The following is a 24,712-nucleotide window of genomic DNA, read 5'->3' as shown; positions in this document are numbered from 1 at the left end:
TGCGAGAACTGTTTGAAACAGGTAATATTCGGTGATCGGACATATTTATTTCTCAGGTGTATGTATTTGTGATACTACATATACATGATATTTGTATTCTCTTAAGTAACTGCATGGTCCTTGTCATCTGTTACAAACACCCAGAATGGCGTCAGTAGCGGTAAGTGATACAGAAGGGGCAAAAGGGTAATACCCAGATAGCAATGAGTCGGCGGACCGGAGGCGGTCCTCCAAAGACAGTAGAAGCGTCAGAATGTCTAAATCGCAAACACGTTTGCCAGCTTTCCGCCGGCGGCAGACGCTTTTTAAAAGCGGCAGTCGCACTCCTACCGCCTGTGTTCTGCGGCCGGCCCGTGGTCCAACCGCCTTTCCACCGCCGTTATACAAAAGGTTTTTCGAGCGATCTGCCGCTTATATATATATATATATATTTATAGCATGCAGTTTATCGAGAATAATGATTGATCAAACCAGACAAATTTCCATCTGGTGTTTTAATTCCACATTTCAAAGTACAGTAACTGTCATTCAAACAAGATGTGTCAGATCACTGAAATAAATAATAGGCAGAAAAAAATAAATACACACAGAACATGCAGGTTTCCAATAAAATGTTGGTTAAAAAAAAAAAAAGAACAGCCATACAAGCAAATTATAACACGAACACAATCATTGTCAATAATATAGAGGTCAGCTCTGGGATGAAAATAATTACCAGTAAATTATAACAAGTAATGAGGATATTTGGTACCAAAGTATGTGCAGGATACCAAATAAAACGAGGTAGAACATCACATTTTCAAGCCATTGAGTAAAGCTCTAGAGTAGAATATTCCATTATAATGGCATTGCTGACCTGGAGCACAATATTTACACCATGCTGCATTAAGATGTGTCTCTTGTATCTGTGATAAACAAAACTTGATATACATATATAAAAATACAGAGGTAAAAACAGTAGTAGAACAGACCATTATAACTGCAATGCTGACCTGTGGCACAAGGATTTACAAGCTATATTTAACAATTGAATAACAGTTAAACACTGTGATGGAATGAAAAATGCTGATGTTAAAAACAGTAAGTAGAATATTTGGTACCAGGTACTGTGCAATATCAAGTATCAGAGGTACGAAATAGTATTTCCAAGCTATTATTAATTGAATAACAGTTAAGCATAGTGATGAAATGAAAGTAGAATGTTGGTACTAGTTAATGCGCAATATCAAGTAACAGGTATGAAATAGGATTTACAAACTATAATAGAATCGTTAAGATGGAATGAAATAAGCCAATACTAAAGTTAATACAAAAAAAAACAGGGTGGGTTTGGTGAGTGTAGTCTGGCACTTCTGGCTTCTTGATGTTACTGACTGCAGGATAAAGAAAGTGTTCCAGTTCAGGGATGCTGGGGTGTCAGTAGTCAGCCTAGGTTTAAGGGGTTGGCTGTGGGTCCTTCTCAGCTGGGCGGCTTTTTCCTCCTTCACAGTCTGATGCTCCTTTCAGGTAACGTGTAACGTTAACCTGGACCGCCTCATCAGTGGCATCCTGGGTTGCCGGGTTCTTCCGGAGGGCCCCTGTAGAAAATACAGATCTGTCATTACATTTGAATGGCATAAGGCACAAGGGCATCTACTTAAAAAAATTACTTTGAACAATGGTCTTCAGGAACAGGTCTCTAAAACAGGTTTTATCCCCTATACCAGTCCAGGTTGTATTAACGGCAAGGTTATTAGAGAAAATACTCTGAAGCATTCTCCACACTGTTGTCTTCAGGTCCCTCCCACATTTGATAGCCAAAAACCGAAGCTGAAAATGTGTTAAATTACATTTCTCGCAAGCTTCTCATACATAAATATAAAATGTGACAGGCTGTGGATTTAGACTGTAGAATATACAGTGTACAAACTTAATTTGACTTTTTAGATTACCCTACGGCCTTATAAACGAAAGCAACACACTTACAAATCGTTCCTGGAGCTCTTTATCCTCCCTCAAAATGCTGTCAAGAAACACCAAATCTTCCTGGGTGTCTAGGGGGAGTAACATCCCCTGGCAGGGATAGCTCTCCAACAGACACATTGGCACTGAAATGTTGCAGCATAGTGTCCATTTTGTTTTCCATGCTACGCACAACATCGCCAAACTCTCCAAGACGTCGCAGCACTAGGGTCTGATCTGCACCTACAGGGGTTCCCAGAATAAAAGAATAAAGTAGTCAGTCCTGGTCCCTCAATTACTAAACAATGACATTTATACCTAGGTCTAATACACGTACATGTGGACCCAGTGGGAATTAAATCAACAACCACAGGTGTTGTTTGCAAGTTGAACCTGATTGCCCAGTGCGAGCAAACATCTTCAGCATTGTCCCAAATAGCTTCACCTGCTCTTGAAGCGAGCCGCTGTCACCCGAAGCTACAAAATGAAAGGCATATGGTCATTCTGAACCTACATTACACACAAAAAAGTAAAATTTAAGAAAGAGTGCATGTTCTCACCTGCTCGTGCATGGCTCCCCTCCCTCAGGGCATGGTTCTCCTCCCTCAGGGCTTGGTTCTCCTCCCTCAGGGCTTGGTTCTCCTCCCTCAGGGCTTGGTTCTCCTCCCTCAGGGCTTGGTTCTCCTCCCTCAGGGCTTGGTTCTCCTCCCTCAGGGCTTGGTTCTCGTTCTGGAAAACTAAAGGCACAGTTATTTTCAAAACTGTTAAAAAACTGGACATTAGGACATAGGCCTAGAATATACCTTCATTGCTGAAAACTTCATGCTGTACATGCGATGCCAGGGGAGTCCAAGGGCCAATAACGGAGCGATGACTTTCTCCTATTGATAATCATTGACGTAAAAATATGTTTGAAGTTATTGCATACATGTAATGAATTGGACTTAAATGTAACAGTTTAGCGCAACGTATTACATACCTCCAGCCTTTTCACCCATTTGCTGCCTGGGTACATTTTCTGCTGGGGGTGTAAAGTTTAGTACTTGATGAACTGGGGGAAAAAACATAACAGCTTTAATTTCACTGCAGAGATTGCATATTCAGTAATGAAACAATAATTGAACTGTGCAAAGCTAATGATATGTACAACACACCTCCACACCTTTTATCCAGAAAGTCAAGTGCCCTAAAGAAAAACAGATTATGGATAAAAGGATTCCTAATCTTAAATAGAAGCAATAGCTTCCAAGACAAAAAACATCACAAATAACATCACTTACTTGTACTCAAACTCTTGGCTCTGAAGTGGAGTCTGGATTACTAGGGAGAAACCTGGTTCAGAGAAAGAGGGAACAGAAATTTGAAAATTTAACAAAGTGTACAGTTTAGTTACAGGATCACAAATTAAGCATCACAGCAATACATTTTACATACCAACTCTGAAGTCTACAGATGGCTCAACATTTTCCTGGCTTTCTGGAATCAATGCAACTTCTGTAGAATGTAGTGATTCAAGTGAATGTCCTGTTTGTCCCTCTCAACTCTTTTCATTATTATTTTCCTTTTGGCCCAGTAACTAAACATTGTGACTAACAATGTATTTACCTTTAAAACCAAAACGATTGACCAACAGTAGGTCTCTTGGGTGAAGATAATCGGTTATGCTCTGGCCAAGGTATCTGCAACAAAACCGGATTGTTAACGTTAGGAATATACAGTAGCTATGCTGTGGGGGGGAAACATTATCAGCCAAATGTGGAACAGTGAAATTGTTAAAAATAAAATGTATTCATTGGGTGTTGTGATTCAAGTGAACACAGAATGTTCCTCAAACATAAAACGTACAGCAGTTCAGAGAATTAGAAATCACAATCGCCTTAAATCCAGTACAGTAGCAACACAGCACAAAACATGCTAGCCACAGTGTGTAACAAAGGCAAAACAGCATGTGCTAGCTAACACTTACTCTAGCTACTGGACTAGCAGCATACTTGTTCAGGCAAACAAAATAATTTAAACAACATATATACATCGTTATTTTTGTAAGAAAGACTAAGTTAAAGTTTTAGTGTTTTCTAGATGTAAAGCTTTTGCTACCTATTATAGCTCGTTAAAATTCAACATGTACTAACAACATTGCGTTAACAAGGCTACTTTAGCTAGTTAGGCCAGAACAAAGATGACACATTTTAAATATATAAACTAAAAACAATGTCAACATAATATTGCGTTACACAAAAAGGAAACATGTACTTACTTAAACGATGGTAGTCGATGACTTCGCTAGCTAGCAGACTGTAACTCGCGATTGAGCGATGAACTGATGCGAATGTGTCCAAACCAACATGGCCGGTCGATTTTGAGAGTAGCCTATTTAAAAGCGTCTTGCCGCCGAAGGACCGCGGTTTTTAGACCCAGGCAACCGCCAGAGAAAATGAAGCAGTCAAAAAATCTCGCAAGAAATGGGAGTGACGTATTCGGCGGCAAACGTTTCATCCCCGCCAGCAGGACGCACCTATAGCCGACAGCTAAGGGCCGGCGGCAAAAAGAAGCCTTGCGGATATGTTTTGCTATCTGGGTATATGAAGTAACATTATACTCATACTAGGTGTCTCTTATAGAGGGTGTGTAAATGTTCTACGTTCATTGCCTTTCATATGTTTGATCAATTATATATAATAACAAACACGCGACATGGGTATACATCCAACAATGACCGAAAGGAATGAACTTCAATAGACATGGTGAGGAAGCTACCTGAACACAGGGGTGCACAATGAACATACATAAGGACGTCACGATCCAGGGATGCTTGGAAACCAAAACATGGCACCTGGACCATGACACAGCTTGACCACTGTTTTCATATCTTCTATGTGTCCCAACAGCGAGTTGGAGGCCAGGAGTGGAGGTCCAACCTACGACTTCCAAGTCAAATTGAAGAAAGTAACAGTCACGGAAGTAGGCTGATTGAGTATAACACAAAACAACAATCCTGCAGTCCTGTAATACTTTCAATGGTACTCAATCCTGACCTCGTCTCTTCTTCTAGCTCCCGGACCTTGTTTTCAGACCTGTGTGCAAAGTGACTTTGATTTGCATGAAATACCATTTCATTTTTTTATCTGCATGAAACTTGTCACTATGATCATAATAACTAGACATATTATTAAGCAGAACATTCTCTGGATCATTAAAAAGTATTGTTGAAGTATTGCCTTGTTAGAGTGGCATGTCAGAGTAGTATGGCTACCCCTAACAGTCCGAGTATGCAGTATTAATGCTTTGTTTGCATTTCAGACCTCAAAGCTGTCCTCAACCAGGTGTGTGCGGGAAGGTCTTCACACCGGACCCGACAACCCAAGTGAACCAGTGGTGGAAATGTTGTTGATCGGGGCCTACAATCCATATCCAGGCTCTAAATTATTACGAGGGCCCACCTGTAGACCTCCTCTAATCTCTCCATCTCTTTCCTTGCCCCTCTATTCTCTCTTCCTATTCCCTTCTCCATCAATTCTCTCTTCCTATTCCCTTCTCCATCAATTCTCTCTTCCTATTCCCTTCTCCATCAATTCTCTCTTCCTATTCCCTTCTCCATCAATTCTCTCTTCCTATTCCCTTCTCCATCAATTCTCTCTTCCTATTCCCTTCTCCATCAATTCTCTCTTCCTATTCCCTTCTCCATCAATTCTCTCTTCCTATTCCCTTCTCCATCAATTCTCTCTTCCTATTCCCTTCTCCATCAATTCTCTCTTCCAGTTCCATTCTCCATCAATTCTCTCTTCCAGTTCCATTCTCCATCAATTCTCTCTTCCTGTTCCATTCTCCATCAATTCTCTCTTCCTGTTCCATTCTCCATCAATTCTCTCTTCCTTTTCCCTTCTCCATCAATTCTCTCTTCCTGTTCCCTTCTCCATCAATTCTCTCTTCCTATTCCCTTCTCCATCAATTCTCTCTTCCTATTCCCTTCTCCATCAATTCTTTCTTCCTATTCCATTCTCCATCAATTCTCTCTTCCTATTCCATTCTCCATCAATTCTCTCTTCCTGTTCCCTTCTCCATCAATTCTCTCTTCCTATTCCCTTCTCCATCAATTCTCTCTTCCTATTCCCTTCTCCATCAATTCTCTCTTCCTATTCCCTTCTCCATCAATTCTCTCTTCCTGTTCCCTTCTCCATCAATTCTCTCTTCCTGTTCCCTTCTCCATCAATTTTCTCTTCCTATTCCCTTCTCCATCAATTCTCTCTTCCTATTCCCTTCTCCATCAATTCTCTCTTCCTATTCCCTTCTCCATCAATTCTCTCTTCCTGTTCCCTTCTCCATCAATTCTCTCTTCCTATTCCCTTCTCCATCAATTCTCTCTTCCTATTCCCTTCTCCATCAATTCTCTCTTCCTATTCCCTTCTCCATCAATTCTCTCTTCCTATTCCCTTCTCCATCAATTCTCTCTTCCTATTCCCTTCTCCATCAATTCTCTCTTCCTATTCCCTTCTCCATCAATTCTCTCTTCCTGTTCCATTCTCCATCAATTCTCTCCCCTCCATCACAATTCTTCCTCACTTCCTCTTCCGTTATCTCCACCTCTTCTATCCTCTGTTCCACTCTGGTCTACTCTCTCTTCCATGTACCCTGCTGGCTCTCTGCTTTCTGTACCATTATGTCCCACACTTTTAAGACTCTTGTCTCTTCCCTGGCTACTAAAGTAATGCATACCTTTCTTAAAAAACGCAGAGCATTACCTTTAAGAGATGGTATTAAACCTTATCTCATCATTAATGAGGTTGTTCAGATTCAAGTAAATACATTTTATCCAACTTTAAACTAAATTTGCCTGACACTCTTGTCCCCCCTTCTCTTTTGTTGCAACGGTTTAAATTATTTACTCAGAATAAAAGTCACATGAAATGCAACGTGAATGTATCGGTTTTCAATGTGGGATGAACAAGCTATGGAAATAGTACTGTGAATGTATCGGTTTTCAATGTGGGATGAACAAGCTATGGAAATAGTACTGTTAGTGTTAGCTAGCCAAACTTGTATTACCTAACGCCTGGATTTTCTCAATACATGTGAATATAATTGGGGATACAGATGTGGCAGCAATATTGATAGGTACACATAGACCAGTTGTTTTGAACGCGGCTAGGTCGGTCTGTTATGGTTCAGCTCGTCTGCATAGAGCGAAACATTGTTAAACTTAGTAAATACTGGCCACCGGCGCAAGGATCTCCTTAACTAGTTGTAAAATATCAAAACGAAGCCCTTTCCTATGGAAGAATGTTAACATGTAAATGGGTGAAAATCGATGTCGTTTCAGCCCGTGTTAAGCAATGGGCGTAGTGGTCCTAGCCGCCGTAAGCCTGTGTGACGTCACTTGGACTCATGCCCATATATGGACATTTTGATAGGTTGAAATTTTGCCGAATCGTCCGGCGGCCGTGCCTCCCGGATAGCTCAGAGCGTTGGAATAGTGACAAGGGCGTCAACCGGTGCTGCGAAGCGGAAGGTTGCGGGTTCGCTCCACTAGGGGGCGAATTGTAGCAGGGTGGGTGGGACCCGCCTAGCAGCACCGCGTTGGAGCTATACGGGAGGCGCCGGCCGGATGGCACCTGTGCACGAGGTGCCATCCGGTGCGGACCCTTTTCTATTCGCTTCAACATTTTTACGTAAGGTTAGCAATTTTCACCAGTTGTCAGGAGTGGCTGCTATATTATATTTCATTTTATTCAATACTTCTCGATTTTTTTTTTTATATACTTTCGTTGCTAATCTCCATGGTAACCCGTTCCACTCTCTTTTGAGTCCCCCCTTCCCCGTAAAATGCTTGAGTCCCGGAGTCCGCCCGCTCCCCCACCCCCTTTCAGGGAAAACACCGGCCGTTGGTCCATGGTATTCGACGCAATGGTGCAGTCACGATCGCACTAGGCTAGCCTAGCAGCATTGACAGAAGGTACTGCCGCACTTGTTTGCTAAATATACCATACAAAATGTCATCTTATGATCTTGCATAAACAGCAGACGTATTGTTTAGAGATATCATCTGATATCATCTACTAGCTTAAAATAAAATGGGTTTTATCTTTTGAGGACACTGAGAAAATTAGAAATGCATTTATTTCCTCTCGCCTAGACTACTGTAATGCTTTGTTTACATGCTTCAACAAATAGTCACTAGGTGAACTCAAAGAGTTCAGCTGCCGGACGTCTTACCAGCAGTAAATCAACGCCTCTTATAACCCCGTGTTGGCAGCTATACTATGGTTAACGGTCAATTTCAGAGTAGATTTAAAATTTCTACTTAGCACTTTTAAGGCCCTAAATGTTCTGGCACCTGATTACATTAGTGACATGCTAAACCTATACTGCGCTGTTACAGTAGGCCTCTCAGATCAGGTGACATAGGACTTCTGGCTGTTCCAGGGTCTTGACTGAAAACTAAAGGCAACCTGGGACTTTGCTACTGTAAATTCTTTGTACTTCCTTTATTTATTATTTATAATCTATGTTTTATATACGTATTTTATTTTAATGTATTTCTATCTTTGTAGTGTGTAAAGCACAGTGTGATTGTACAAGAAAAGCACTATTCAAATAAAGTTATTATTATAATGAAATGCAATCCTCAATTTTTTTAGTGAAGTTCATGAGCTAGCAAATTTGCAGTAGTAGCTTGCCATCATTGACATGTAATGTTTGTCCTGTTGGCTAGCTAGCAAAGGGCCATTGAACAATGTTGATGTAGCTTGCTATGGATAATGAAATGGTTAATTTCATTAGGCTGTGTAACATGAAGGTGTTCTTTATTTGTTCCTTTATGATCCTTTATCAGCTAAGATCTAAGTCACAATAACAGAGAGCTTGCCCATGTCCTGTGGTGGTTTCAGCTCTGGCCGTGATGGATACTGTCTTCCTGTGTCTTGGTCAGACTGCACTCTATCCAAAGACAGTAAATGTTGAATAGAAAAGGTTGCTCGGCAGAGCTCTCAATAGTTCCTGTAGCTTGTAAACTTAGCCAGAAGGAGTATGTCGTCGTCCCCCCCCCCCCTATAGCTACAGTTTGAGTAGTCCTAATAAGCAAGGCACAAATCAGTAGAACTTACTTATTTGACCTCTTTTTCCTGATAAACCTTTTATGGTCCTAATTCAATGATTAAAATACATTCTTCAATCTGTATTTGAACCATGCAAGAGAACTTTTGAGAAATGATTAATCTGACCTCATTCTTGAGGAGAAGCCACTGGGTAGCGTAATGTTTGTTAGCTAGCTAATGATGCCAAAGATAGGATGAAGGTTAAAAAAGCTGCCTTGTGACCAGAACTGGGCCCGTGCAGCAAGTTTATTTTATTTTATAAAAAATATCCAAAGTATCAGAAAAACTGCTGAAGGTTCATTTTGATTAACAGTGAGTGCCGTAAGAAATATTTCCTCTGTCCTTTATATTAGATAAAGATAAGTTATTTATGAATGAAGGTTATGCCATGCCCAATACTCTTTGTGAAAAAGTAATTGCCCCCATGAATTCAATGACTAATCATGCCCCCTTTAGTAGCAATATCTGCAACCAAACACTGTAGTTATTGTTTAGTGTCTCACTTTGGATACATTCTGTTCCACTCCTCGTTGGCAAACTTCCTTACTCCAGTGACTGTTGCTGTTGGGATGAAACTAATTTCTACCTAAATAGAAATGTGTCCTTTTAATGTTTATGTTGCACGCAAAAATGCACTCTGACTCTGGGTACAAATATTTTGAATGTTCTTCGCTCACTCTACAAAAATCTCACAAGCAAGTGAAATAGTCTATGGTACTTTAACAAATGTATTGACACGGATGACTTATTCTGTAATCAACACTGATTGAGGGATTTGTGAAAAAAACGATAAGATTAGGGTACGTAGGCTACTGTCCCCAACAACCTTTTATATGCTATATACCAGTGGTTCCTAACCAGGGGTACCTAGACCCCCGGGGGTACTTGAAAACACTCACGACACCATAGGCTTACTAGTGAAATTAACACGAGGGGGTACTTCAGGGGTACTCCAAGCAGAGGAATATTTTGTCGGTGCTACAGTAACTGAAAAGGGTTGGCAACCACAGTGTAAAAATATACAGCGAACCTGTTTAAGTCACTAACAATATAAATATATGAACGTGAAGACGCTGGATGAGCACAGCAGCATAGCCAAGTCGACTGCAGCTGAAGGATCTCGAGAGAGAGGGAGATAAATGATGTGGCGTCAAGGCAAGGATAGGACAAAAAACACAGCAACAAGGCTGTTATATACAGGCCCACATCTCTGATTCATTTTTAATGCCGGTCAAATTAACAAGAACATCGTATAACAACGAAAACAGACAACAATAATATTGACTGTGATTAATTTTAAGCTTGATGAGTGATTCCATATATTTTATGTGATTCCTAGATGTTCTAATAAACATAGTTTTGATGCTCAATGGCAAAATGTTTTCGGGTGGTTCAGATATAACGTAGAAGAAATGACATGCTCTGTATGTTCGAAACATTATGGAGCCAATGTGTTTGGGGCTTAGGAAAATAGCCAACAGAAACTATAGACTGGATGCACTTAAATCCAATAAAATGTCTACTTGTCCTGGACAGGCAGAGGTGAACAAAAAACACCAGGGTAAAATCCTACATCTATATTAAAAAAAAAATATATATATATATATATAAATATATATATATATACATACATATATTTATATAATACAAACACATACATATAAAAGAAATATGTGACATGCTCATATGTTAAGTTTAGATTCATTGCTTGTTTTTTGGTTGCTGTAGTATTAGGGAAGACTGTGTAGTTTGAATAATCTGCACAAGTGGACATGGACATCAGGGCAGATTTAACATTACAATATAAAAAACAATCCCAGAGTGACCGGACATTACATGAAGTGTATCACAGAGGGGCGTCCGGTAGAGTGCGGGGTAGCGGGGTTGGGGTACCACCACTGACTAATTTTCAGCCAGGAAATACCCTGGTGTATATAATTTTATTTAAAAGGCATAGCCTACATGTAATGTGTTTTATATTGATAAGGGTTTGTTACCATTTCAAGTAGAACATTTAAGTTAGTAATAGGTTTCATTCAAATCATACGGAGCAGACGAGGCCTTACTAACCCAATGGACTACAGGGGCTGCAATGCAGGGCAGCGGCCACAAGAGGGCCCCGCAACCATGATTGCAAATGAAATGTTGTTAAGGTCATTTCATATCTATAATGGTGTTTATGCTGACTGGCCTTTGTCCTTTTAGTTTGTCCTTACTTATGACGCTATCACGCAGCTCCATATTGAATTTGTGTGCCACCAAATCGGTCCCAATGTCCCATCTGCATAGCTAGCTACCAAATATTGGTTGTCTGTTCGTGATTTTGAAAATGTCAACAAATCCGTTAGTCCACAAGTATGCGAGCGGTTCACAAAAGCTTAATTTTGCACAAGGAAAAAGGGAACGAGCACAAGAAATGAATACGCGTTTTCAAGCAGCCTGCTAGTATTAGCAGTAGTTGAATAGTAAGAAACGGGGGAGTGGGCCGCAGAGAGCAAACCAGCCCTGTTGGCGAGAACGATCAGGAGCAAGTTCCTAACAGCGAAACCACCGCCGGTGAAGACGGTTCGGCTACTGCACCAGTTAGTGATCATGGTACCCTGCGCATGTTACGTGTGGACTAGGCCTTAGCTAAGCTAAACTAAGCTAAGGCCTAGTCCACACGTACACAGGCATTTCTTTTTTAAACGGGGAACTTTCGTCCAAACGTAAACTGCATTTTAGGTCACTGAAAACGGACCTTTTGGAAAAACTCCTTCCATGGTGAAGATATTCAGAAAGTCCGTTTTAAGTGTTTACAGGGAAAATTCAGATTTTGGCTTGTAACGTCAGAACGTGCGCCTTTATCTCCAGTTTGACATCGATGTGCGCCGTTATCTCCTTTGTTTACATGAGGCGATTTTGGTGCAATGGCGCAAATAGTCAAATAGTGCTGTTTTTAATCTTGCTAACAGGATGTTTTCACAAACGTACTGTTACTCTCCCACTATATTGAGGAACAGGAGCAAAGGAGTGGCATTCCGATGGAGTTTGCATGGTGGCTGCCCCTTATGCTGACAAACAAGCAGCCAAAGGATGGAAGCAGTGCGAGAACTGTTTGAAACAGGTAATATTCGGTGATCGGACATATTTATTTCTCAGGTGTATGTATTTGTGATACTACACATACATGATATTTGTATTCTCTTAAGTAACTGCATGGTCCTTGTCATCTGTTACAAACAACCAGAATGGCGTCAGTAGCGGTAAGTGATACAGAAGGGGCAAAAGGGTAATATATGAAGTAACATTATACTCATACTAGGTGTCTCTTATAGAGGGTGTGTAAATGTTCTACGTTCATTGCCTTTCATATGTTTGATCAATTATATATACTATATAATAACAAACACGCGACATGGGTATACATCCAACAATGACCGAAAGGAATGAACTTCAATAGACATGGTGAGGAAGCTACCTGAACACAGGGGTGCACAATGAACATACATATGGACGTCACGATCCAGGGACGCTTGGAAACCAAAACATGGCACCTGGACCATGACACAGCTTGACCACTGTTTTCATATCTTCTATGTGTCCCAACAGCGAGTTGGAGGCCAGGAGTGGAGGTCCAACCTACGACTTCCAAGTCAAATTGAAGAAAGTAACAGTCACGGAAGTAGGCTGATTGAGTATAACACAAAACAACAATCCTGCAGTCCTGTAATACTTTCAATGGTACTCAATCCTGACCTCGTCTCTTCTTCTAGCTCCCGGACCTTGTTTTCAGACCTGTGTGCAAAGTGACTTTGATTTGCATGAAATACCATTTCATTTTTTTATCTGCATGAAACTTGTCACTATGATCATAATAACTAGACATATTATTAAGCAGAACATTCTCTGGATCATTAAAAAGTATTGTTGAAGTATTGCCTTGTTAGAGTGGCATGTCAGAGTAGTATGGCTACCCCTAACAGTCCGAGTATGCAGTATTAATGCTTTGTTTGCATTTCAGACCTCAAAGCTGTCCTCAACCAGGTGTGTGCGGGAAGGTCTTCACACCGGACCCGACAACCCAAGTGAACCGGTGGTGGAAATGTTGTTGATCGGGGCCTACAATCCATATCCAGGCTCTAAATTATTACGAGGGCCCACCTGTAGACCTCCTCTAATCTCTCCATCTCTTTCCTTGCCCCTCTATTCTCTCTTCCTATTCCCTTCTCCATCAATTCTCTCTTCCTATTCCCTTCTCCATCAATTCTCTCTTCCTGTTCCATTCTCCATCAATTCTCTCTTCCTATTCCCTTCTCCATCAATTCTCTCTTCCTATTCCCTTCTCCATCAATTCTCTCTTCCAGTTCCATTCTCCATCAATTCTCTCTTCCAGTTCCATTCTCCATCAATTCTCTCTTCCTGTTCCATTCTCCATCAATTCTCTCTTCCTGTTCCATTCTCCATCAATTCTCTCTTCCTTTTCCCTTCTCCATCAATTCTCTCTTCCTGTTCCCTTCTCCATCAATTCTCTCTTCCTATTCCCTTCTCCATCAATTCTCTCTTCCTATTCCCTTCTCCATCAATTCTTTCTTCCTATTCCATTCTCCATCAATTCTCTCTTCCTATTCCATTCTCCATCAATTCTCTCTTCCTGTTCCCTTCTCCATCAATTCTCTCTTCCTATTCCCTTCTCCATCAATTCTCTCTTCCTATTCCCTTCTCCATCAATTCTCTCTTCCTATTCCCTTCTCCATCAATTCTCTCTTCCTGTTCCCTTCTCCATCAATTCTCTCTTCCTGTTCCCTTCTCCATCAATTCTCTCTTCCTATTCCCTTCTCCATCAATTCTCTCTTCCTATTCCCTTCTCCATCAATTCTCTCTTCCTATTCCCTTCTCCATCAATTCTCTCTTCCTGTTCCCTTCTCCATCAATTCTCTCTTCCTATTCCCTTCTCCATCAATTCTCTCTTCCTATTCCCTTCTCCATCAATTCTCTCTTCCTATTCCCTTCTCCATCAATTCTCTCTTCCTATTCCCTTCTCCATCAATTCTCTCTTCCTATTCCCTTCTCCATCAATTCTCTCTTCCTATTCCCTTCTCCATCAATTCTCTCTTCCTGTTCCATTCTCCATCAATTCTCTCCCCTCCATCACAATTCTTCCTCACTTCCTCTTCCGTTATCTCCACCTCTTCTATCCTCTGTTCCACTCTGGTCTACTCTCTCTTCCATGTACCCTGCTGGCTCTCTGCTTTCTGTACCATTATGTCCCACACTTTTAAGACTCTTGTCTCTTCCCTGGCTACTAAAGTAATGCATACCTTTCTTAAAAAACGCAGAGCATTACCTTTAAGAGATGGTATTAAACCTTATCTCATCATTAATGAGGTTGTTCAGATTCAAGTAAATACATTTTATCCAACTTTAAACTAAATTTGCCTGACACTCTTGTCCCCCCTTCTCTTTTGTTGCAACGGTTTAAATTATTTACTCAGAATAAAAGTCACATGAAATGCAACGTGAATGTATCGGTTTTCAATGTGGGATGAACAAGCTATGGAAATAGTACTGTGAATGTATCGGTTTTCAATGTGGGATGAACAAGCTATGGAAATAGTACTGTTAGTGTTAGCTAGCCAAACTTGTATTACCTAACGCCTGGATTTTCTCAATACATGTGAATATAATTGGGGATACAGATGTGGCAGCAATATTGATAGGTACACATAGACCAGTTGTTTTGAACGCGGCTAGGTCGGTCTGTTATGGTTCAGCTCGTCTGCATAGAGCGAAACATTGTTAAACTTAGTAAATACTGGCCACCGGCGCAAGGATCTCCTTAACTAGTTGTAAAATATCAAAACGAAGCCCTTTCCTATGGAAGAATGTTAACATGTAAATGGGTGAAAATCGATGTCGTTTCAGCCCGTGTTAAGCAATGGGCGTAGTGGTCCTAGCCGCCGTAAGCCTGTGTGACGTCACTTGGACTCATGCCCATATATGGACATTTTGATAGGTTGAAATTTTGCCGAATCGTCCGGCGGCCGTGCCTCCCGGATAGCTCAGAGCGTTGGAATAGTGACAAGGGCGTCAACCGGTGCTGCGAAGCGGAAGGTTGCGGGTTCGCTCCACTAGGGGGCGAATTGTAGCAGGGTGGGTGGGACCCGCCTAGCAGCACCGCGTTGGAGCTATACGGGAGGCGCCGGCCGGATGGCACCTGTGCACGAGGTGCCATCCGGTGCGGACCCTTTTCTATTCGCTTCAACATTTTTACGTAAGGTTAGCAATTTTCACCAGTTGTCAGGAGTGGCTGCTATATTATATTTCATTTTATTCAATACTTCTCGATTTTTTTTTTTATATACTTTCGTTGCTAATCTCCATGGTAACCCGTTCCACTCTCTTTTGAGTCCCCCCTTCCCCGTAAAATGCTTGAGTCCCGGAGTCCGCCCGCTCCCCCACCCCCTTTCAGGGAAAACACCGGCCGTTGGTCCATGGTATTCGACGCAATGGTGCAGTCACGATCGCACTAGGCTAGCCTAGCAGCATTGACAGAAGGTACTGCCGCACTTGTTTGCTAAATATACCATACAAAATGTCATCTTATGATCTTGCATAAACAGCAGACGTATTGTTTAGAGATATCATCTGATATCATCTACTAGCTTAAAATAAAATGGGTTTTATCTTTTGAGGACACTGAGAAAATTAGAAATGCATTTATTTCCTCTCGCCTAGACTACTGTAATGCTTTGTTTACATGCTTCAACAAATAGTCACTAGGTGAACTCAAAGAGTTCAGCTGCCGGACGTCTTACCAGCAGTAAATCAACGCCTCTTATAACCCCGTGTTGGCAGCTATACTATGGTTAACGGTCAATTTCAGAGTAGATTTAAAATTTCTACTTAGCACTTTTAAGGCCCTAAATGTTCTGGCACCTGATTACATTAGTGACATGCTAAACCTATACTGCGCTGTTACAGTAGGCCTCTCAGATCAGGTGACATAGGACTTCTGGCTGTTCCAGGGTCTTGACTGAAAACTAAAGGCAACCTGGGACTTTGCTACTGTAAATTCTTTGTACTTCCTTTATTTATAATCTATGTTTTATATACGTATTTTATTTTAATGTATTTCTATCTTTATAGTGTGTAAAGCACAGTGTGATTGTACAAGAAAAGCACTATTCAAATAAAGTTATTATTATAATGAAATGCAATCCTCAATTTTTTTAGTGAAGTTCATGAGCTAGCAAATTTGCAGTAGTAGCTTGCCATCATTGACATGTAATGTTTGTCCTGTTGGCTAGCTAGCAAAGGGCCATTGAACAATGTTGATGTAGCTTGCTATGGATAATGAAATGGTTAATTTCATTAGGCTGTGTAACATGAAGGTGTTCTTTATTTGTTCCTTTATGATCCTTTATCAGCTAAGATCTAAGTCACAATAACAGAGAGCTTGCCCATGTCCTGTGGTGGTTTCAGCTCTGGCCGTGATGGATACTGTCTTCCTGTGTCTTGGTCAGACTGCACTCTATCCAAAGACAGTAAATGTTGAATAGAAAAGGTTGCTCGGCAGAGCTCTCAATAGTTCCTGTAGCTTGTAAACTTAGCCAGAAGGAGTATGTCGTCGTCCCCCCCCCCCCTATAGCTACAGTTTGAGTAGTCCTAATAAGCAAGGCACAAATCAGTAGAACTTACTTATTTGACCTCTTTTTCCTGATAAACCTTTTATGGTCCTAATTCAATGATTAAAATACATTCTTCAATCTGTATTTGAACCATGCAAGAGAACTTTTGAGAAATGATTAATCTGACCTCATTCTTGAGGAGAAGCCACTGGGTAGCGTAATGTTTGTTAGCTAGCTAATGATGCCAAAGATAGGATGAAGGTTAAAAAAGCTGCCTTGTGACCAGAACTGGGCCCGTGCAGCAAGTTTATTTTATTTTATAAAAAATATCCAAAGTATCAGAAAAACTGCTGAAGGTTCATTTTGATTAACAGTGAGTGCCGTAAGAAATATTTCCTCTGTCCTTTATATTAGATAAAGATAAGTTATTTATGAATGAAGGTTATGCCATGCCCAATACTCTTTGTGAAAAAGTAATTGCCCCCATGAATTCAATGACTAATCATGCCCCCTTTAGTAGCAATATCTGCAACCAAACACTGTAGTTATTGTTTAGTGTCTCACTTTGGATACATTCTGTTCCACTCCTCGTTGGCAAACTTCCTTACTCCAGTGACTGTTGCTGTTGGGATGAAACTAATTTCTACCTAAATAGAAATGTGTCCTTTTAATGTTTATGTTGCACGCAAAAATGCACTCTGACTCTGGGTACAAATATTTTGAATGTTCTTCGCTCACTCTACAAAAATCTCACAAGCAAGTGAAATAGTCTATGGTACTTTAACAAATGTATTGACACGGATGACTTATTCTGTAATCAACACTGATTGAGGGATTTGTGAAAAAAACGATAAGATTAGGGTACGTAGGCTACTGTCCCCAACAACCTTTTATATGCTATATACCAGTGGTTCCTAACCAGGGGTACCTAGACCCCCGGGGGTACTTGAAAACACTCACGACACCATAGGCTTACTAGTGAAATTAACACGAGGGGGTACTTCAGGGGTACTCCAAGCAGAGGAATATTTTGTCGGTGCTACAGTAACTGAAAAGGGTTGGCAACCACAGTGTAAAAATATACAGCGAACCTGTTTAAGTCACTAACAATATAAATATATGAACGTGAAGACGCTGGATGAGCACAGCAGCATAGCCAAGTCGACTGCAGCTGAAGGATCTCGAGAGAGAGGGAGATAAATGATGTGGCGTCAAGGCAAGGATAGGACAAAAAACACAGCAACAAGGCTGTTATATACAGGCCCACATCTCTGATTCATTTTTAATGCCGGTCAAATTAACAAGAACATCGTATAACAACGAAAACAGACAACAATAATATTGACTGTGATTAATTTTAAGCTTGATGAGTGATTCCATATATTTTATGTGATTCCTAGATGTTCTAATAAACATAGTTTTGATGCTCAATGGCAAAATGTTTTCGGGTGGTTCAGATATAACGTAGAAGAAATGACATGCTCTGTATGTTCGAAACATTATGGAGCCAATGTGTTTGGGGCTTAGGAAAATAGCCAACAGAAACTATAGACTGGATGCACTTAAATCCAATAAAATGTCTACTTGTCCTGGACAGGCAGAGGTGAACAAAAAACACCAGGGTAACACAGGGTAAAATCCTACATCTATATTAAAAAAAAATATATATATATATATATAAATATATATATATATACATACATATATTTATATAATACAAACACATACATATAAAAGAAATATGTGACATGCTCATATGTTAAGTTTAGATTCATTGCTTGTTTTTTGGTTGCTGTAGTATTAGGGAAGACTGTGTAGTTTGAATAATCTGCACAAGTGGACATGGACATCAGGGCAGATTTAACATTACAATATAAAAAACAATCCCAGAGTGACCGGACATTACATGAAGTGTATCACAGAGGGGCGTCCGGTAGAGTGCGGGGTAGCGGGGTTGGGGTACCACCACTGACTAATTTTCAGCCAGGAAATACCCTGGTGTATATAATTTTATTTAAAAGGCATAGCCTACATGTAATGTGTTTTATATTGATAAGGGTTTGTTACCATTTCAAGTAGAACATTTAAGTTAGTAATAGGTTTCATTCAAATCATACGGAGCAGACGAGGCCTTACTAACCCAATGGACTACAGGGGCTGCAATGCAGGGCAGCGGCCACAAGAGGGCCCCGCAACCATGATTGCAAATGAAATGTTGTTAAGGTCATTTCATATCTATAATGGTGTTTATGCTGACTGGCCTTTGTCCTTTTAGTTTGTCCTTACTTATGACGCTATCACGCAGCTCCATATTGAATTTGTGTGCCACCAAATCGGTCCCAATGTCCCATCTGCATAGCTAGCTACCAAATATTGGTTGTCTGTTCGTGATTTTGAAAATGTCAACAAATCCGTTAGTCCACAAGTATGCGAGCGGTTCACAAAAGCTTAATTTTGCACAAGGAAAAAGGGAACGAGCACAAGAAATGAATACGCGTTTTCAAGCAGCCTGCTAGTATTAGCAGTAGTTGAATAGTAAGAAACGGGGGAGTGGGCCGCAGAGAGCAAACCAGCCCTGTTGGCGAGAACGATCAGGAGCAAGTTCCTAACAGCGAAACCACCGCCGGTGAAGACGGTTCGGCTACTGCACCAGTTAGTGATCATGGTACCCTGCGCATGTTACGTGTGGACTAGGCCTTAGCTAAGCTAAACTAAGCTAAGGCCTAGTCCACACGTACACAGGCATTTCTTTTTTAAACGGGGAACTTTCGTCCAAACGTAAACTGCATTTTAGGTCACTGAAAACGGACCTTTTGGAAAAACTCCTTCCATGGTGAAGATATTCAGAAAGTCCGTTTTAAGTGTTTACAGGGAAAATTCAGATTTTGGCTTGTAACGTCAGAACGTGCGCCGTTATCTCCAGTTTGACATCGATGTGCGCCGTTATCTCCTTTGTTTACATGAGGCGATTTTGGTGCAATGGCGCAAATAGTCAAATAGTGCTGTTTTTAATCTTGCTAACAGGATGTTTTCACAAACGTACTGTTACTCTCCCACTATATTGAGGAACAGGAGCAAAGGAGTGGCATTCCGATGGAGTTTGCATGGTGGCTGCCCCTTATGCTGACAAACAAGCAGCCAAAGGATGGAAGCAGTGCGAGAACTGTTTGAAACAGGTAATATTCGGTGATCGGACATATTTATTTCTCAGGTGTATGTATTTGTGATACTACACATACATGATATTTGTATTCTCTTAAGTAACTGCATGGTCCTTGTCATCTGTTACAAACAACCAGAATGGCGTCAGTAGCGGTAAGTGATACAGAAGGGGCAAAAGGGTAATATATGAAGTAACATTATACTCATACTAGGTGTCTCTTATAGAGGGTGTGTAAATGTTCTACGTTCATTGCCTTTCATATGTTTGATCAATTATATATACTATATAATAACAAACACGCGACATGGGTATACATCCAACAATGACCGAAAGGAATGAACTTCAATAGACATGGTGAGGAAGCTACCTGAACACAGGGGTGCACAATGAACATACATATGGACGTCACGATCCAGGGACGCTTGGAAACCAAAACATGGCACCTGGACCATGACACAGCTTGACCACTGTTTTCATATCTTCTATGTGTCCCAACAGCGAGTTGGAGGCCAGGAGTGGAGGTCCAACCTACGACTTCCAAGTCAAATTGAAGAAAGTAACAGTCACGGAAGTAGGCTGATTGAGTATAACACAAAACAACAATCCTGCAGTCCTGTAATACTTTCAATGGTACTCAATCCTGACCTCGTCTCTTCTTCTAGCTCCCGGACCTTGTTTTCAGACCTGTGTGCAAAGTGACTTTGATTTGCATGAAATACCATTTCATTTTTTTATCTGCATGAAACTTGTCACTATGATCATAATAACTAGACATATTATTAAGCAGAACATTCTCTGGATCATTAAAAAGTATTGTTGAAGTATTGCCTTGTTAGAGTGGCATGTCAGAGTAGTATGGCTACCCCTAACAGTCCGAGTATGCAGTATTAATGCTTTGTTTGCATTTCAGACCTCAAAGCTGTCCTCAACCAGGTGTGTGCGGGAAGGTCTTCACACCGGACCCGACAACCCAAGTGAACCGGTGGTGGAAATGTTGTTGATCGGGGCCTACAATCCATATCCAGGCTCTAAATTATTACGAGGGCCCACCTGTAGACCTCCTCTAATCTCTCCATCTCTTTCCTTGCCCCTCTATTCTCTCTTCCTATTCCCTTCTCCATCAATTCTCTCTTCCTATTCCCTTCTCCATCAATTCTCTCTTCCTATTCCCTTCTCCATCAATTCTCTCTTCCTATTCCCTTCTCCATCAATTCTCTCTTCCTATTCCCTTCTCCATCAATTCTCTCTTCCAGTTCCCTTCTCCATCAATTCTCTCTTCCAGTTCCATTCTCCATCAATTCTCTCTTCCTGTTCCATTCTCCATCAATTCTCTCTTCCTGTTCCATTCTCCATCAATTCTCTCTTCCTATTCCCTTCTCCATCAATTCTCTCTTCCTGTTCCCTTCTCCATCAATTCTCTCTTCCTATTCCCTTCTCCATCAATTCTCTCTTCCTATTCCCTTCTCCATCAATTCTTTCTTCCTATTCCATTCTCCATCAATTCTCTCTTCCTATTCCCTTCTCCATCAATTCTCTCTTCCTGTTCCCTTCTCCATCAATTCTCTCTTCCTATTCCCTTCTCCATCAATTCTCTCTTCCTATTCCCTTCTCCATCAATTCTCTCTTCCTATTCCCTTCTCCATCAATTCTCTCTTCCTGTTCCCTTCTCCATCAATTCTCTCTTCCTGTTCCCTTCTCCATCAATTTTCTCTTCCTATTCCCTTCTCCATCAATTCTCTCTTCCTATTCCCTTCTCCATCAATTCTCTCTTCCTGTTCCCTTCTCCATCAATTCTCTCTTCCTGTTCCCTTCTCCATCAATTCTCTCTTCCTATTCCCTTCTCCATCAATTCTCTCTTCCTATTCCCTTCTCCATCAATTCTCTCTTCCTATTCCCTTCTCCATCAATTCTCTCTTCCTATTCCCTTCTCCATCAATTCTCTCTTCCTATTCCCTTCTCCATCAATTCTCTCTTCCTGTTCCATTCTCCATCAATTCTCTCCCCTCCATCACAATTCTTCCTCACTTCCTCTTCCGTTATCTCCACCTCTTCTATCCTCTGTTCCACTCTGGTCTACTCTCTCTTCCATGTACCCTGCTGGCTCTCTGCTTTCTGTACCATTATGTCCCACACTTTTAAGACTCTTGTCTCTTCCCTGGCTACTAAAGTAATGCATACCTTTCTTAAAAAACGCAGAGCATTACCTTTAAGAGATGGTATTAAACCTTATCTCATCATTAATGAGGTTGTTCAGATTCAAGTAAATACATTTTATCCAACTTTAAACTAAATTTGCCTGACACTCTTGTCCCCCCTTCTCTTTTGTTGCAACGGTTTAAATTATTTACTCAGAATAAAAGTCACATGAAATGCAACGTGAATGTATCGGTTTTCAATGTGGGATGAACAAGCTATGGAAATAGTACTGTGAATGTATCGGTTTTCAATGTGGGATGAACAAGCTATGGAAATAGTACTGTTAGTGTTAGCTAGCCAAACTTGTATTACCTAACGCCTGGATTTTCTCAATACATGTGAATATAATTGGGGATACAGATGTGGCAGCAATATTGATAGGTACACATAGACCAGTTGTTTTGAACGCGGCTAGGTCGGTCTGTTATGGTTCAGCTCGTCTGCATAGAGCGAAACATTGTTAAACTTAGTAAATACTGGCCACCGGCGCAAGGATCTCCTTAACTAGTTGTAAAATATCAAAACGAAGCCCTTTCCTATGGAAGAATGTTAACATGTAAATGGGTGAAAATCGATGTCGTTTCAGCCCGTGTTAAGCAATGGGCGTAGTGGTCCTAGCCGCCGTAAGCCTGTGTGACGTCACTTGGACTCATGCCCATATATGGACATTTTGATAGGTTGAAATTTTGCCGAATCGTCCGGCGGCCGTGCCTCCCGGATAGCTCAGAGCGTTGGAATAGTGACAAGGGCGTCAACCGGTGCTGCGAAGCGGAAGGTTGCGGGTTCGCTCCACTAGGGGGCGAATTGTAGCAGGGTGGGTGGGACCCGCCTAGCAGCACCGCGTTGGAGCTATACGGGAGGCGCCGGCCGGATGGCACCTGTGCACGAGGTGCCATCCGGTGCGGACCCTTTTCTATTCGCTTCAACATTTTTACGTAAGGTTAGCAATTTTCACCAGTTGTCAGGAGTGGCTGCTATATTATATTTCATTTTATTCAATACTTCTCGATTTTTTTTTTTATATACTTTCGTTGCTAATCTCCATGGTAACCCGTTCCACTCTCTTTTGAGTCCCCCCTTCCCCGTAAAATGCTTGAGTCCCGGAGTCCGCCCGCTCCCCCACCCCCTTTCAGGGAAAACACCGGCCGTTGGTCCATGGTATTCGACGCAATGGTGCAGTCACGATCGCACTAGGCTAGCCTAGCAGCATTGACAGAAGGTACTGCCGCACTTGTTTGCTAAATATACCATACAAAATGTCATCTTATGATCTTGCATAAACAGCAGACGTATTGTTTAGAGATATCATCTGATATCATCTACTAGCTTAAAATAAAATGGGTTTTATCTTTTGAGGACACTGAGAAAATTAGAAATGCATTTATTTCCTCTCGCCTAGACTACTGTAATGCTTTGTTTACATGCTTCAACAAATAGTCACTAGGTGAACTCAAAGAGTTCAGCTGCCGGACGTCTTACCAGCAGTAAATCAACGCCTCTTATAACCCCGTGTTGGCAGCTATACTATGGTTAACGGTCAATTTCAGAGTAGATTTAAAATTTCTACTTAGCACTTTTAAGGCCCTAAATGTTCTGGCACCTGATTACATTAGTGACATGCTAAACCTATACTGCGCTGTTACAGTAGGCCTCTCAGATCAGGTGACATAGGACTTCTGGCTGTTCCAGGGTCTTGACTGAAAACTAAAGGCAACCTGGGACTTTGCTACTGTAAATTCTTTGTACTTCCTTTATTTATAATCTATGTTTTATATACGTATTTTATTTTAATGTATTTCTATCTTTATAGTGTGTAAAGCACAGTGTGATTGTACAAGAAAAGCACTATTCAAATAAAGTTATTATTATAATGAAATGCAATCCTCAATTTTTTTAGTGAAGTTCATGAGCTAGCAAATTTGCAGTAGTAGCTTGCCATCATTGACATGTAATGTTTGTCCTGTTGGCTAGCTAGCAAAGGGCCATTGAACAATGTTGATGTAGCTTGCTATGGATAATGAAATGGTTAATTTCATTAGGCTGTGTAACATGAAGGTGTTCTTTATTTGTTCCTTTATGATCCTTTATCAGCTAAGATCTAAGTCACAATAACAGAGAGCTTGCCCATGTCCTGTGGTGGTTTCAGCTCTGGCCGTGATGGATACTGTCTTCCTGTGTCTTGGTCAGACTGCACTCTATCCAAAGACAGTAAATGTTGAATAGAAAAGGTTGCTCGGCAGAGCTCTCAATAGTTCCTGTAGCTTGTAAACTTAGCCAGAAGGAGTATGTCGTCGTCCCCCCCCCCCTATAGCTACAGTTTGAGTAGTCCTAATAAGCAAGGCACAAATCAGTAGAACTTACTTATTTGACCTCTTTTTCCTGATAAACCTTTTATGGTCCTAATTCAATGATTAAAATACATTCTTCAATCTGTATTTGAACCATGCAAGAGAACTTTTGAGAAATGATTAATCTGACCTCATTCTTGAGGAGAAGCCACTGGGTAGCGTAATGTTTGTTAGCTAGCTAATGATGCCAAAGATAGGATGAAGGTTAAAAAAGCTGCCTTGTGACCAGAACTGGGCCCGTGCAGCAAGTTTATTTTATTTTATAAAAAATATCCAAAGTATCAGAAACTGCTGAAGGTTCATTTTGATTAACAGTGAGTGCCGTAAGAAATATTTCCTCTGTCCTTTATATTAGATAAAGAT

General features: G+C 40.9%; 2 long non-coding RNA genes across 2 annotated transcripts; one reads left to right on the top strand and one right to left on the bottom strand.

The window, feature by feature from the left end:
• Nucleotides 1-1,466: 1,466 nt before the first annotated feature.
• On the bottom strand, nt 1,467-2,543 carry LOC117595300. Its single transcript, XR_004576495.1, has 4 exons — nt 2,502-2,543; nt 2,335-2,418; nt 1,966-2,184; nt 1,467-1,577 (listed from the first exon to the last, which is right to left on the bottom strand). It is a non-coding gene; the product is annotated as an uncharacterized LOC117595300 (long non-coding RNA).
• Nucleotides 2,544-18,883: 16,340 nt separating this feature from the next.
• On the top strand, nt 18,884-20,938 carry LOC114840386. The gene is made up of 3 exons (XR_004576514.1): nt 18,884-19,818; nt 20,304-20,435; nt 20,716-20,938. It is a non-coding gene; the product is annotated as an uncharacterized LOC114840386 (long non-coding RNA).
• The last annotated feature ends 3,774 nt before the right edge of the window (nt 20,939-24,712 follow it).

This window comes from Esox lucius, chromosome 11 (genome assembly GCF_011004845.1).
Source record: "Esox lucius isolate fEsoLuc1 chromosome 11, fEsoLuc1.pri, whole genome shotgun sequence".
NCBI lineage: Eukaryota > Metazoa > Chordata > Actinopteri > Esociformes > Esocidae > Esox > Esox lucius.
The sequence above is the reverse complement of the archived record's forward strand: the minus strand, read 5'-3'. Positions and strand labels throughout refer to the sequence as shown.